This window comes from Furipterus horrens, unplaced genomic scaffold (assembly GCF_987537825.1).
Source record: "Furipterus horrens unplaced genomic scaffold, mFurHor1.1.pri manual_scaffold_6, whole genome shotgun sequence".
NCBI classification, from domain to species: Eukaryota; Metazoa; Chordata; class Mammalia; order Chiroptera; family Furipteridae; genus Furipterus; species Furipterus horrens.
Window position 1 is genome coordinate 160,609,792 of NW_028327176.1, and position 13,409 is coordinate 160,623,200.

The window sequence follows — 13,409 nt, forward strand, 5'->3', positions numbered from 1 at the left end:
CTTCTTAAAAGGTAGAAGACTTGACATTTTTATAAACTGCCTAACATATGGAGAATAAATAATGCCTCCTTTTGTCCTGTATCTTTTCTGGTTGACTTTAGGATCCTACGAAAGGATATTGACAGAAAGCAACAGACAGAGTAGATTGGTATATTAATTTCCAATACTATAATCTATTTTCATTCTCAATAACTTCAGGACTCAACACAACTGTAGAGATAAAGTTACTCTATGTTCTCTTCCATCTCAATTTTCTGTCACTCTAAACATTAAGAATTAAATATGCTTAAAGAACTAATGATAGAATTGGGTGATATTTTATCAGGCCTTCTCATCAGGTTTATAGACACCCAGGAAATTTAAAAGTAAACCAAATCCAATATTCCTTCATTAATTTTAGTTACAAGCCATTTGTGCTCTTGAGTGTGGAATCACAATCCACTCTGCTGTGGTTTCTATTCCAGGTTCCTTTCACTGACCAGCCAGCAAAGAGAGCTAAAAGTTATCAGCAGATTGCCTGCATTCTTTGGCAGTTGTATTGACAAGATTTAGGTCTCTGTGACAAAATTACACTAAAATGGGAACAAAGATTGTGAGTGTTTATTAAATTATACTCCTTAGAAAACAAAGTGAAGAAAAAGGAAAAAAAAGAAAACCTGAAATGTGGTTACTCTCTTTTAAAAACATATTTGTAATTCTTCCTTCAGTGCTGAAAATAATATCCAGCCATCTGAGCAAATTTCACAAATCCCCTTAGGTTCAATTTTCTTGTCTATGAGGTAGACAGGTTGTATTCCACCTCCTAGGGTTTGCTGAGAATTGAATGAGATGATCTATGTCCAGAGTTTAGCACAGTGCCTGGCATACCATTACCACTCAGTAAGTGGTAATTCTTTTCATCATCATCGTCAATGTTGTCAACTTTATCATCCCTGATAGTCCTCGAAAATCCTGAAAGGTTAGATGCAGAATAATGTGTGGATGACTGCTGAGTTTTTCTCTAGCATAGGTAAACCATTTTAATCACGGCTTTTTGAATTTCCATTCTCCCTATCCTCATATGCAAGGAGATTATTTTTTTAAGCTATTGGATGGATGACCTTTGAAAAACAGTGTTGTTTTTCTTTTATACAGTGATTTCATTCATATAAAATAAAATCAATTGGGCACTTCTCAGCCACCCCAGTTAGCTATTGCCATACCACACTGGTCTTGCCAATGGCAAGGGATTTTGCAACTGTGCTACCCTTTGTCTCCACCTGTGGGAAAATCTCTTTTCTTTTTCTCTCTTTTTTTAAATTGTCTCTGACACATGCAAATATTTTGTGTTCATAAGCAATTCAAAAAGACATGAAAAGCCTAAGAAAAAACCATAGAGCCAATTAAAAGGGAACCTTTTTAGTTTTGAAATGTACCTCAAGAAGAGAAAAAAGGACTTGATGTTTTGTTTTAGGGGTAAATTTTCTACTGGGTGCTTTAATAAAGATGATAAAACTCCACACCTTTTCAATTACAGGCATAGAACATAAATTTAATATTTCAATGCTTGTTCTTACTAAATAAAGAATAAAATGGAACATGTTAATAATTGCTATTTAATAGGCTTAGTGCCACAATTAAATTCACAAATATATTCTCATTTTAATGATACATTTAAAAGTCATCTAACTGCTCTTCTTGTTTTAAGTAGTGTATAACTGATGCTATTTTATCATTTAACACAATACACGCTGCTTATCCAATGTCTGCCAGAAGGTTATATATAATTAAAAATAATATTCCTCTGGGAGGAATCATTATTAATGTAATTATTGTCATGAATAATAGAAAATAAAAAAGGTTTACATCTTATGCAACTGCCATATGAGAGAATATTAAATCACCAGTTTGTTTTTCACAGGGTGTTGCAATATGACAATTTGGTCCTTTTCCCATCTATTCTCCTTCACGTTTGTTAAGAGATTCCAATTGTTGCCACCAGTCTTTTCCGCTAAACACATGCTTCACATGTGCTTATTATCTACTTGCTTTGGAGGGTTTCAGTAGAAAGTGGTTTGTAGGTAACAATTGTTTCTTCAGGAAAGCAGCATATCAAACATAAAGCAGAAATATTGAATGAAATAACATAGTGGGGATGTGAGCGATATATAAATAATTAAGGGTAAATGACAAAGGACAGACACCGAAGTATAATTAGGTCTAATTTGAACGGACACACAGTGGGGTAAAATGACACCTACATGGTGAAATATTACCTTGTGACATTTTTCCTTCTTGAGGTGAAAAAAAATTGATAATATAAATAGGAAAAAATACTAAAGTCATTGTAAACAATTAATAATAACACTTACAGTAAAGCTGAAGATAAACGTAGAGAAAACACTAGGACTGCATCTTTGTGAAGCTTGTCCTAACCTGTGGTCCTCTTCTCTCTAGACATTTTTAGTGAGGAAAATCTGCATCATATGATTTAGTACTTAATTAGTACTTTCTCCCATTTTTCTCCCCCAGCTACTGTATAGTGTTCATTGTTTTATTATAATCATCTCTGCCTAAATTGTTACCTCCTACTGCTTTGAAACTCATGTTATGACCATTTGCATTGAGTACATACTAGGGACTCAGTAACTGCTAGAAATTGATTAACAGAATGACTTTGAGCATATTAACTGGATATTGATGAGAATATAAATAGTCCAAACTTATTGTCTTCAAATGTGGAAGAATTATTACTACTATGTGGGAATAACTGTACAATATTACTGCCTCAACATAGAATGTTTTAGAAATCTAAAATGTAAAATATTTGGGTCAGAACAGCAGTCATAAAACTCATCAAACAGTACTGAGAAACTGGTTGAACATTGATGTTACTATTTCAAAATTCATTATTGTCATCTTGCACAAACATCTCATACAGGAAAGAAAGCTATGGATAAGAAATATTTGCTTATTAAATAAGTCTCTTTGAAAGTAGTTATATCAAACTACTAAGTAGTTTATGATTATACAAAATGGGGAGGGGCCATATTTATTACTTCCATGTTTAAAATAAGGTATTTATTTAAAAGGTTACAAAATCCTAGACTCTCTAATTTTTGCCTACTGGGCCACCCAAATGAACTTTTGAGTAGCACTAGGGGATTATATTCACATAATGACTAGAAAGCTTTTTAAATCTGCATTCTTGCTTATAAAGTGACGGATAAGATTATTTAAAGACATGCCACATTAATAAATAACACCTAATTTGTTTGATAATTCTTTGATTAAGCCTTAATTTCCCTTGCTTTTCATGCAATGGTTCAAATTACTCTGTATTATTTGTTCCTTTTCAGAGTATTTTACAACATGCTTTGAATAGTCCTAGTAGGGTACCTGAGAAGGAATGTATTGTCTGACAGCAGGTCCATGCCATTAACAGTACCAAGGTTAGACCAATACAACACTTTAATGAAAGCCCTATCACAGCAAAGATTATCCTCTAGAATCTGACACCTCTTTCAAAAGAGCAGGAGACAAAATCTGGAGAATGTGAGAAAAATGAAAACTTAGGCTTTCATTTTGTTTCCTTTAATGCATACAAAGGAAGTAACATCACATGAACATTCTATTATAGGGAGAGAAGTCTTATTTACTAACTTTCTCCCCAGACCCAAAGCTCTTTATCACATGAAGTGTACTGAGAGCGTGGTAGCAGCATGGAAGGATCACAAGCCATGCTGAAGTGCTTGGGTCTATTTCTGTGTACATTGCAGTTATTTATAGTAACTAGAGTGTTTAATGGATTCATTAAGACAAATATGAAAAAATCTGTTACATTTATCTTGAGCAGCTTCCACAGACTTCAAATAATCAGAAGGCAACTCTCATGGGGGCATTTATACCAAGCCCAGGAACTTTGCACGCCTGTAATTAAGTGTAGGCTTTCTTTGCTTTTTTCCTGTCACTCCTGTCTAATTCTGTATGCTGCCTGCAGTTTATGATGCATGCAGCAAATCTGACTTTGTTAATTCTGAGCCTCTGTCTCTAGAGATAGTGCCAATAACTCCTTTAATAATCTTTATAAGGAGCCTATTTGCAACGGTTAGAAGCCTGTCAGCTTTTTAAATAACAAGATTATTTCTAGGAATGAATAAAGAAGGATGTTCTGGAATGATCATCAATAATTCTTCCATGAGATAAATAGTATACACCATGAGTTCAATTTAAAAAACATATCATGCATCTGGTAAGGTATGAGGCAGTAGAGATTTAAAGGCAAATGTTTCTTGAAGGTATAGATAAGTCAGAAAGGCAAAACTTGTTAAGGAGAGAATGATGATATACGGTAATTAAATCAGAAAGATATGGAGAGTGGTGGGTAGTAAAAACAAATTTTGTTGTATCTGGGCACTCCCCCCCACCACTATAAACTTAAATGGTCCTTACTATGCTTACCTTAGTCAGGTAGTGTTTTAAGTGTATGTGTGATGTGGTGTGCATGTGTTTGTGTGTGTGTGCATGAATTAATCTATGCGCTAACCCCATTAAGTAATGTTTATCATACCATTTTAAAGAAGTCAGCACCATGCATATTTGTTAACTGCTGTATCTACAGAATCTAGCCTAGTTCTTAGAACTCTTCCAGAAGACACAAAAACCAAAATTATTACATGAATGTAATGCAGATTATTTTATGTGATCCTCAATATAACATTATAAATTATGTAATTATTATCCACATTTTATAGATACTAGAACCAAAAGTATAGGACATCAGGTGGCTAGAACGAGCAAAATTGGTGTGGTATAATATTAGTTAATGTGGTTCCGAAAATAAAAATGGTTTCCTCCCCCTAACGAAATTCGACCTGTGACAACTCTTAGATAGGTGTTCAATTAGTAAAGAACAGCGAACACTCAGAAAGCCATGGATGCTTCAGTGCACTTTGACTGTTGGCTCATGTGTTCTGCAACACAGTTATTATCAGCCTCATTGGACAGAGGAGGAAATGGAGCCTAAAGAGACTGATTAGCTTGACTAGGTAATATTCAAGCAAGTGGTAGGGCCTCGATTTGAAGCCATGCAGTCTGGATCTGGGGCATATGCATCTAACCATCTACTCTTACTACCTGAAATGCCTGTGCATTGAATGACCAGCTACAAAGAGTGAAAATTAAACAGTGCAAACAACAACAGAAATCATCAAAAGAAGGAAAGGAAGCTCTTGCTCCATTTTAGGTTATAAACAGGTCCAATACTAGCATTTTCCCTACTGCACTGTGTTTTTAGTAAATTGTCACACGTATTTCACTGTTCTCATTTATGTCTAGACCTCATCTAAGTTTCTACCACATATTTAAGTATGAACTTAAACTGTCAAAATAGTTTAAATGTTACAAAACAGTTTGTAACATTTTGAGCTGCAACATTAGTTTTTTTAAGTCACTGTATACTGGCCCATCACCTGAATAACACCTTAGTAAATTTGTCCTTTCTGCCTTCCACACCATGTTGTAGACTTCTTTGCTTTAGCAATATTTTACAAACTCTATCCCATTTCCAATCACTTAAGCAGAATGTTGCCTGATCACACTTTCAAATGCTGGTGTCATGTCATTGTTCTATTTGAAACATTCAAAGTGTCTCTTCCATGCCAAATTCCAGCTTTGTCTGATTGACCAAGTATCTGCAATCTGTCATCACAAACTTATCATGTCTTATTTCCCAATGTTTTCTAATCTTAATGTATCCTCTTGCAACTCTGTTATCCTCATTGTTGTATAAATGCATCAATTTCATATGCACTGCTATGTCAAGTCCCATTCATTTTCTCTTTCATTCATACACAAAGCAATCCCTATGTAATATTTATCACTTAACTTAGGTAAATATTATCCATCTTTCAGGTTCTATAGGCATGTTATCTTCCCTAATGTCAGAAATTACAGATGTCTCTCCTCTGAAACTTGTAACATTTAGTGTCTATATCATACAATCTAACTCGTTTAAATTTTTCTATATATTTGTGCTTTCTTCTTTTTCAAATGATCATCCACTCCACTTGTTGAAGTTAGGGATCATCTTTTAGTATTGTATCCTCTACTATGCTGAGCCTGAGGCTGCTAAACATGAAATAGATATTTAGTATTTGTACCCTGACTTATTTCACTCACTCTTCTGGCAACCCAATCTCTACTGCTGATCTCTCCCTGAAACTCCATACTTGATTATCTAATTGCCTACTTCAGAGTTTGCTTTGAGAATTAAATGAGCAAAGTATGTGAAAATACCTGGTAATAACTTTGGCATTTAGCAGGTGCTTAAGAAAAATGTTTAGATGAGAATCTTCGCAAAGTCCCCTTTGCAGCTGAATACCATTTGTGGCTTTAGGAACAGGTGATGAATCAAAGTCCCCTCCCCTGCCTTACTTCTCCAGCCCCCCCTACTCCTGTGAGTTTTGACTCACTGTCTTCCTTTACTCACTATTTAGGGCATCACTTTGGTTTTTCAGGCCAATAATCTCCGAATAATCTACTTTTCTCTCTTTTGGTATCTGTAGTAATTTGTAAGTCCCATGATTCTGCATTTGTCGGATCTTTGAACTCAGCATTTCCCTCTCCATCCCATCTCCTAAGATCAAGCTTTTATTCCTCTCCTTGAATTGAGCTTAACTGGTCTTTCCAATTTTCTGCTCTTCAAACCATCTTGCACAATGTTGCCAATTTTGTTTCTTTCTAAGGTTCCCTGAGCGCCAACCAAAGCGAATCACTTACAGTTTTCCAATTTGTGTTTGAGAAGCAGGGAAATTTGATCTCATTCCTTAAGGCTTTGAAATTCAGCAGGCCTGGGTTTGAATCCCTTATTTGCAGAATGAAATACAAACTCTCTACACCTCAAATCTCTCTTCTATAAGACAGGCACAGTAATACACTCTTCCCAAAGTTTTATAAGAACTAAATAAGATTATTATAAGAGCCTAGCAAACACTCAATAACTGTCACAAAAGAACATTTCAAGATATTGTGACCGTGTGCCTTAATTAATAATTTCTTCAACTTTATATGTTTCTATCCTTAATTTTACATAGGCATATCTTATCAATGTCTCAAGACCCATTTCAATTTTTACTTTTTCCATAAGATCTTCTGTGACATGCCACACTAGAGTTTTTAAGTAAACTTCCATAGTAAAAGAGAAAACAAAAAAATTGAGTGGGGCGTGGGCATGTACATATATTATTTTATTTTGTAGTTTTAACAACCTTAAGAAATAAATGTTATGAAAAAAACTGAGACTCAAAAAATAAAAATGAAAATACACAGTCAAAGAACTTAACCTGGCTTGTGTGACCCTCACATTTATGTTCTCTTGGTTCTCCATGTACTATCAGGTCCATTGGAGCCAATCTTAGGTTTTGAGTTTCTTTACTTTTTTTCTTTTTCCCAAGTAAATATAATTGGTTGTAGAGACTGATATGTCTTATATTTTCTTATAGGTTTTCCAAGGAACAAAGAAAAGATTACTTATTTTAAAAAGAAAATAAAACTCATTCTATCTTGTAATCACCATGTGGCACCATTGAGCACTTTAAAACTCCAAGAACCATTATGGAATCTTCATGATCTTAATTTGCTGATAAGTCTTGAACATTTTCTATTTCATCAACTTAGGAATTATTTCATTATTACTAATTAATTTTTCCTAGAATGCTAAAAAAGAATGAAATAATACAACATAGAATAACGATGGAATTGCCTAAGGATGATGTAATTGTAAAATAAATACCTCACATGTTGTTCCACATGTTAAGTATTGCATCATCATTCAAGAAAGCATAAAAGGAGCTTGAAGGCATTTTATGGTCTCCTTCTAGTTTCCCTGACCACAGTTTAAAATTTAGAATTTTTATTTTTTCATCTATAACCACAAAGTGAAGAAAATTGAGAGATTTAGATGATTCAGAAGATGAATTCAAAAAGACAGATAGTAGTATGCTAAACTTTAATGATTAGAGTGAAATTGAAACTGATTATTCAAGTGAAATCTCAGATCATGAATCTTCAGATGACAATGTACTTTCTCAAATTCAAGATTTGAGTGAATAATGTATTTCAAAGGACAAAAAACAAGATATATTATTCTCATTCAATTCGTTCTTCAACCAGAAGGATTTTATCATGCAGTATTTTGTGGCAAGAACCTGAACCATCTAATTTTGTTAAAAAGGTGTGTTGCAATACTCTTCCATCTTTTATAAAATCAGTGTACCAAAATTTATAGTTTTAAAGTACACAGATGCTGAAGAAATGTGAAAGCAGTTGTCAGAATAAAATTGATAATGTATAAATTTTAAAAATCATTAGATTTATCATTCTAATTAATGTTTATAAATTTAAATATAAAAATATTTTGCAATTATAAAATGAAAAGGATATAATATTTTCAACAAAATTATGAGCTATCAAAGATTTCAAAAATTAACTCTTGCATTTTGATGATACAAGTAATAATATGCTAGAACCTAGTAAAGATGTGTTTGATGTCTGGAATTGGTATCTGTAAATAAATACAGTGCAAGTTTATGCATTATAGTTGATGAGCAATTAATTCTTTCTAAAAATATTTCCAATTTGGGGTATATAAAGCTTCAAAATCAGGGAATTGATAAAACTAACATTTAGCTTTGCTATGTTTAAGTTCTTATAAAAATTTTACTATCCTTTTATGTGTGGTTCTGTAACAATTTTTTAAATGATTTAAAATATTTGAAAAACTGTTAAGACACCCAGGTGTTAATTGTATATAGTTATTTATTCCTCGTATACTGAGATTAACATGTCTATTTTCTGAGCCTCTATTTCATACTTATCAAGTTATCCTTAGTTATAAAATTATGCCATCTTATCTTTTTTCTAGACTATTAGCTTGCCTAGGGAATTCAGCAAATACTATTGAGTATACATCAAAACTTCTAAATCTTTTGTGAAAATAATTGGGTGTTTGGAACTATAGTGATTACGTTTTTATGAAGCAGTATTTTTTAAAGGAGTAGAAAGCATGGGTGAATCTTACTTAGGTTTCTCCAATACAGACAGTTGAGGTCTGAAATACATTAGATTAAGCCATTAAATAACATTTAATACAATTACATTTGACCTTCTCTCAGCAGGATAAAACAAAAAATGCAGTTAAACACCACTGAAGTGTAAGAAAAGGATCTTAATAAAATGAGAGTAAAAAGGAGTGGGGTCATGGGGGGTTAACAGATAATCCCCACAGCCCATGGTTTGAGGGGTGGGTGAAGGAGATAATACAGCTTTTAAGGTACTTTGCATATCTATGGAAAGATGATAGCTAGATAATAGCTATGCTATTGCTCCAAGGCAAAAGATGTACTGACTTTCAGGATTTAAAAGGAAGGGTGGCAGCCTTGAAAGCAACATGTTGAAGAAGCATGATGAAGGTATGCTATGATGTAGGAAGATATTGTAGCAAGCACGTGGGAAGCAGCAAGCAGCTATGCAGTTTGTAGTCAGGATTTGGCCATGCGGCCTGAGCTAGTAAGAGAGCAGGCATGCTGCTGCTTTGATCGTGCCTGCTCCTGCTGACTCTGAAGCCACCAAGGACTCTGCCTTGCAGACCTGGACTCTATCTGCACTCTTAGAACTCGGGACATGTGGAGAGGATACTCTCTTTGGACTTGTGCCTTTCCTGGACTTCACCATGATCTAGTGTAAGATGGCTTTTCTGGACTATTATATGGAGGCTGATGAGAATGTACCCCAGATCCTGAAGAAGAGAACTGACAGATAAGGAATGGGGAACTATTGGGCTTGGTTTTGGTTTATAGCTTTTTGGGGAGCAAGGGAAGTGCTGGGTCTCATGGGAAAACAGGGCTCTGAGCAGGAGTGCTCACAGCCTCCCCAAGGTTGGAATATTGTAAATAAAGACCTGTTTTTCTCAACACTAATTGTTGGGTCATGCACCAAAGCACTGTGTGAACAAGCCTCAGTTTGCTCAATAACATGAGTACAAATTCTTTGAGCCTCTTTCTAGCTATGGATTTAAAACTCATAGAATTGGAACACAGGCTGTCAAAAATACCTTATTATAATCAGATAAATTTTTGATAGGTGAATACCTTCATTTTTAAAAAGACACAGAAAGTGGAATATATTACCTTGACGTAAATCTTGGCTTAAGTAAAAGTGAGATAGTAGCTGGAATTTCAATGGTTGGATAACTTCTAAGGAATAAACTTTAACTTGTATTGAACTTTAATCATAACGGCTACAGAGGTGAAAAGATGAAAAGTGTTACAATCACTAAGCGAAAGCACTCACCTTGGGTCTTGTACTGGAAATTTAAATTGATTTATTTATCTATAGTATGTATAAAGAGATCTGTGAGCCATGTGATTTCTTACTTATAGTATTTGTTTACTTGGTTGACTCTGCTAAGCAATGCATGCAATTCATTTGGCCCAAGTAGAACTTATGAAAAGGAAATACAAAAATGCCTAGCAAGATCATGATTTTCTTTTTAAAGAGTCTACCTTAAAATAAAAACCTGTTGGTATGGCTGTCATTTAAGAGAAATAAGCATAGATGTAAAGTATGAAAAAGAAAATTGGAATTACTAGAAAGCTGATAAAGATAAACCCAGAAGGATTTATCTTGACTATCTGTATTATCATTTCCAAAAACCAAAAGAAATTTAAAACACACACACACACACACACACACACACACACACACAAGGAAACACCATGAACTGAGTCTTGGTATTACAACTAATATTTTCCTTGACCAGTTTTAATAGTTCTCTCATCAGATAGAGGCAACTAGACTACATTAAAACTAAGGTAAAAGTGGGAGTTAGCAGCTTCAAGACAGTCATCATAAGAGGACAGAATATCTCTCTCTGTCTTTCTCTGTCTGCCTCTCTCTGTCTCTCTGTTGCTCTCTCTAGTTCTCCTTCCCCCTCTCCTCCTTAAGACAGGTTAAGGGTTATTCAAAACAAACTCATCCTATAACTTTGACCATCTACACAATCAAGAGATCTAATGGTGGGGTTGTTTGGTCATTGAAAGGTAGCAGAAAAAGTATTTCTGGAGAGAGTCATTCTTCAGTGTCCACAATACCCCTAAAAGTATACATCTTAGATATACATCCATTACAATTGCCATAGGACCAACCTTAGTAGTATACACTCACTTTATAGATTTAAATAAATTTTTCTTATTTTTTCAACTTAATATAGAATGAGTCAGTCCAGGAGAATTTTAGATAAAACAAAATGATCAAATACTTATATTTTATGCTGGTTTAGTAAATAATCCCTGTAATTGAGGTGGAGATTGCTATTAAAGAGAATCAAAAAGAGCAATTCAGTCCACCTTCAGGTATATAGACAAAAACTTAGTTTAAAAAAATTTTTAAGGCTATCTTAGAAGTATTCTATGTAACAAGATAAAAAGGTGGAACATGGGACTTATGCCATGGTGTCAGCATTTCATTAATAAGGTTTTTCAAATTTGAACTGTAACTTGGGATACTTTTGAGGATGCAACAATATTATGCAAAGGTAAGACTGTATCCCAGAGGGAAAATCAAATTATAGTTTTAAAAACTCATTACCAATAATTAGTAATAAACTTTTGCTAAACAATAACAGGTGTTCTGTGAATCCTAAACAGAAACAGATGGAAGCACAAATGTTTTATAAATCCTGGATATGTGCAGAGCAGTAAACTTGGCAGGAATTATCTTTTTTTCCAATTGTTAGTCTGAGTCAAGGTCTTATCACTTGCATTTTCTGAAGTTAATATGTCCAGGTTAAATCTTGTTTCTCAGTTCTTATTTTCCAAAATGCAAGCCTTATTTTATGCTTTCTCACTCTATCTTATGTATTATTTCACCAACAAAGATAATGTTATTAAGTTTCCTTCTGTACATTAATGAAACTTTACATTATTTGTTATGTGAAACAACAAGCTTACCATAACAGTAATATAGCTTTTCTTTCTTCAGATTCTTCCTTTGCACATTCCCACTCCACAAAAAAATATTGATCTACATTTCTTTAATTTGTCATACATTATAGCACCAAATTTTCAAAAGCATGAATGTAAGTAGGTGAAATAAATTAAGAAGGCAATTGGAAAGTCAATGAATGGTATAGGAAATCTAATCTTATAATACTTCAGAATTATTTTCAGGAGTTGGGGTATTAACATAGTGCTATAGATCTGAACTCATGGCTGTTTAAAGACTGTTCATGTAAGATTTAAGAAGGGCTCTCCCTGTATTGTTTATAACAAACTTCCTCTTAACTTTTGCAGGGATGGTTCTACTGTTCCTTCTGACTGTAATATGCTGTTAAATTTTCAGAAAGAAATGATTGATATTATAACTATTAAGCTATTAGCATCTTTCACTGACTTTGACCATGTATGGTCTTCGTGTCCTGTCATTTTATTAGGAATTGTACTTTATGATCAATTATTAACTACTGTAAAAACGTCAGGCAGTATAAGAACACATTTTTTTCCTTAGATAATGGAATTTAAATACTCATTATCAACAATATAGATTCATCTTGTATGTAGGTAAACAGCTGATCTTATAAAAGCAAAATATGTGTAGAACATAACTTTCTTAAACTATCACAGATGAACAAATTGGGCAGGAAACCTATTATCTAAAATTGAATTAATAGTGTATCTAGACTGGTACTTGTCAAGGTTGAGAAGTTTTCCTTTATGTGGGATGCTCACTTGAACAAACAGTGGTAAAATGAATGAATTTTAAAAATACAGTTATAGTAGAATTTTGTTGTGTATCTACTAGATGCTTTGTCAACAATTCTGCAGTTGTTCTATGATCCCAACTTAAAATGACGAGCACTGGAGGTCAAGTGGAGTTCAATGATTTGCTCAAGGTCCAGTGTTAAAAAAGGAAGGTGTCAAGAATTATGTCTGTATTTGTGTCCAAAGCTCTCTATTTTCATTACACTAAACTATCTTCCTATGTTTCCATCTAATTTTACTCTAATACTATACATGTATGTTAACACTAATCATTTTTACTGAATTATCACATTTTTCAGTGTTTCTCCTCTCATTTCAGTTTCTAATTCATTAAGAAAGTAAAAAAAGAAAAACAAAAAAGAAAAGAAAAAGAAAGAGAAAAAGAAGAAGAAGAAAATGAAGAAGAAGAGGAGAAGGAGGGGGAAGAAATAAACTTGAATAAGTTACTGGAATTAAATATTTCCTTAGAGCCAAAATTCTCACGATCTTCTAATTTTCTAGGACCTAGATGTGTTATATGTTTGCTCTAGGTATGATAGGCTTGTTTGCCAATGTATGCATAAATTATAAGGATAGATTTTATAAAGATTGCTATAAAAATACTTGATGAAC

General features: G+C 33.6%; 1 long non-coding RNA gene across 4 annotated transcripts in view; it reads left to right on the forward strand.

The window, feature by feature from the left end:
* The window catches only part of LOC150007708 (uncharacterized), a 49,109-nt gene that overhangs the window by 16,399 nt on the left and 19,301 nt on the right, over positions 1–13,409 (forward strand). Inside the window, exon 4 of one of the 4 annotated variants that reach the window (XR_016511651.1) lies at positions 13,117–13,183. The exons of 1 other annotated variant lie outside the window; for it this stretch is intronic. This is a non-coding gene — a long non-coding RNA (uncharacterized LOC150007708). Of the gene's footprint in view, positions 1–464; positions 593–7,481; positions 9,951–13,116; positions 13,184–13,409 lie in introns of those variants that run through there. 2 more of the 4 variants (XR_016511650.1, XR_016511653.1) reach the window with 2 other exon arrangements.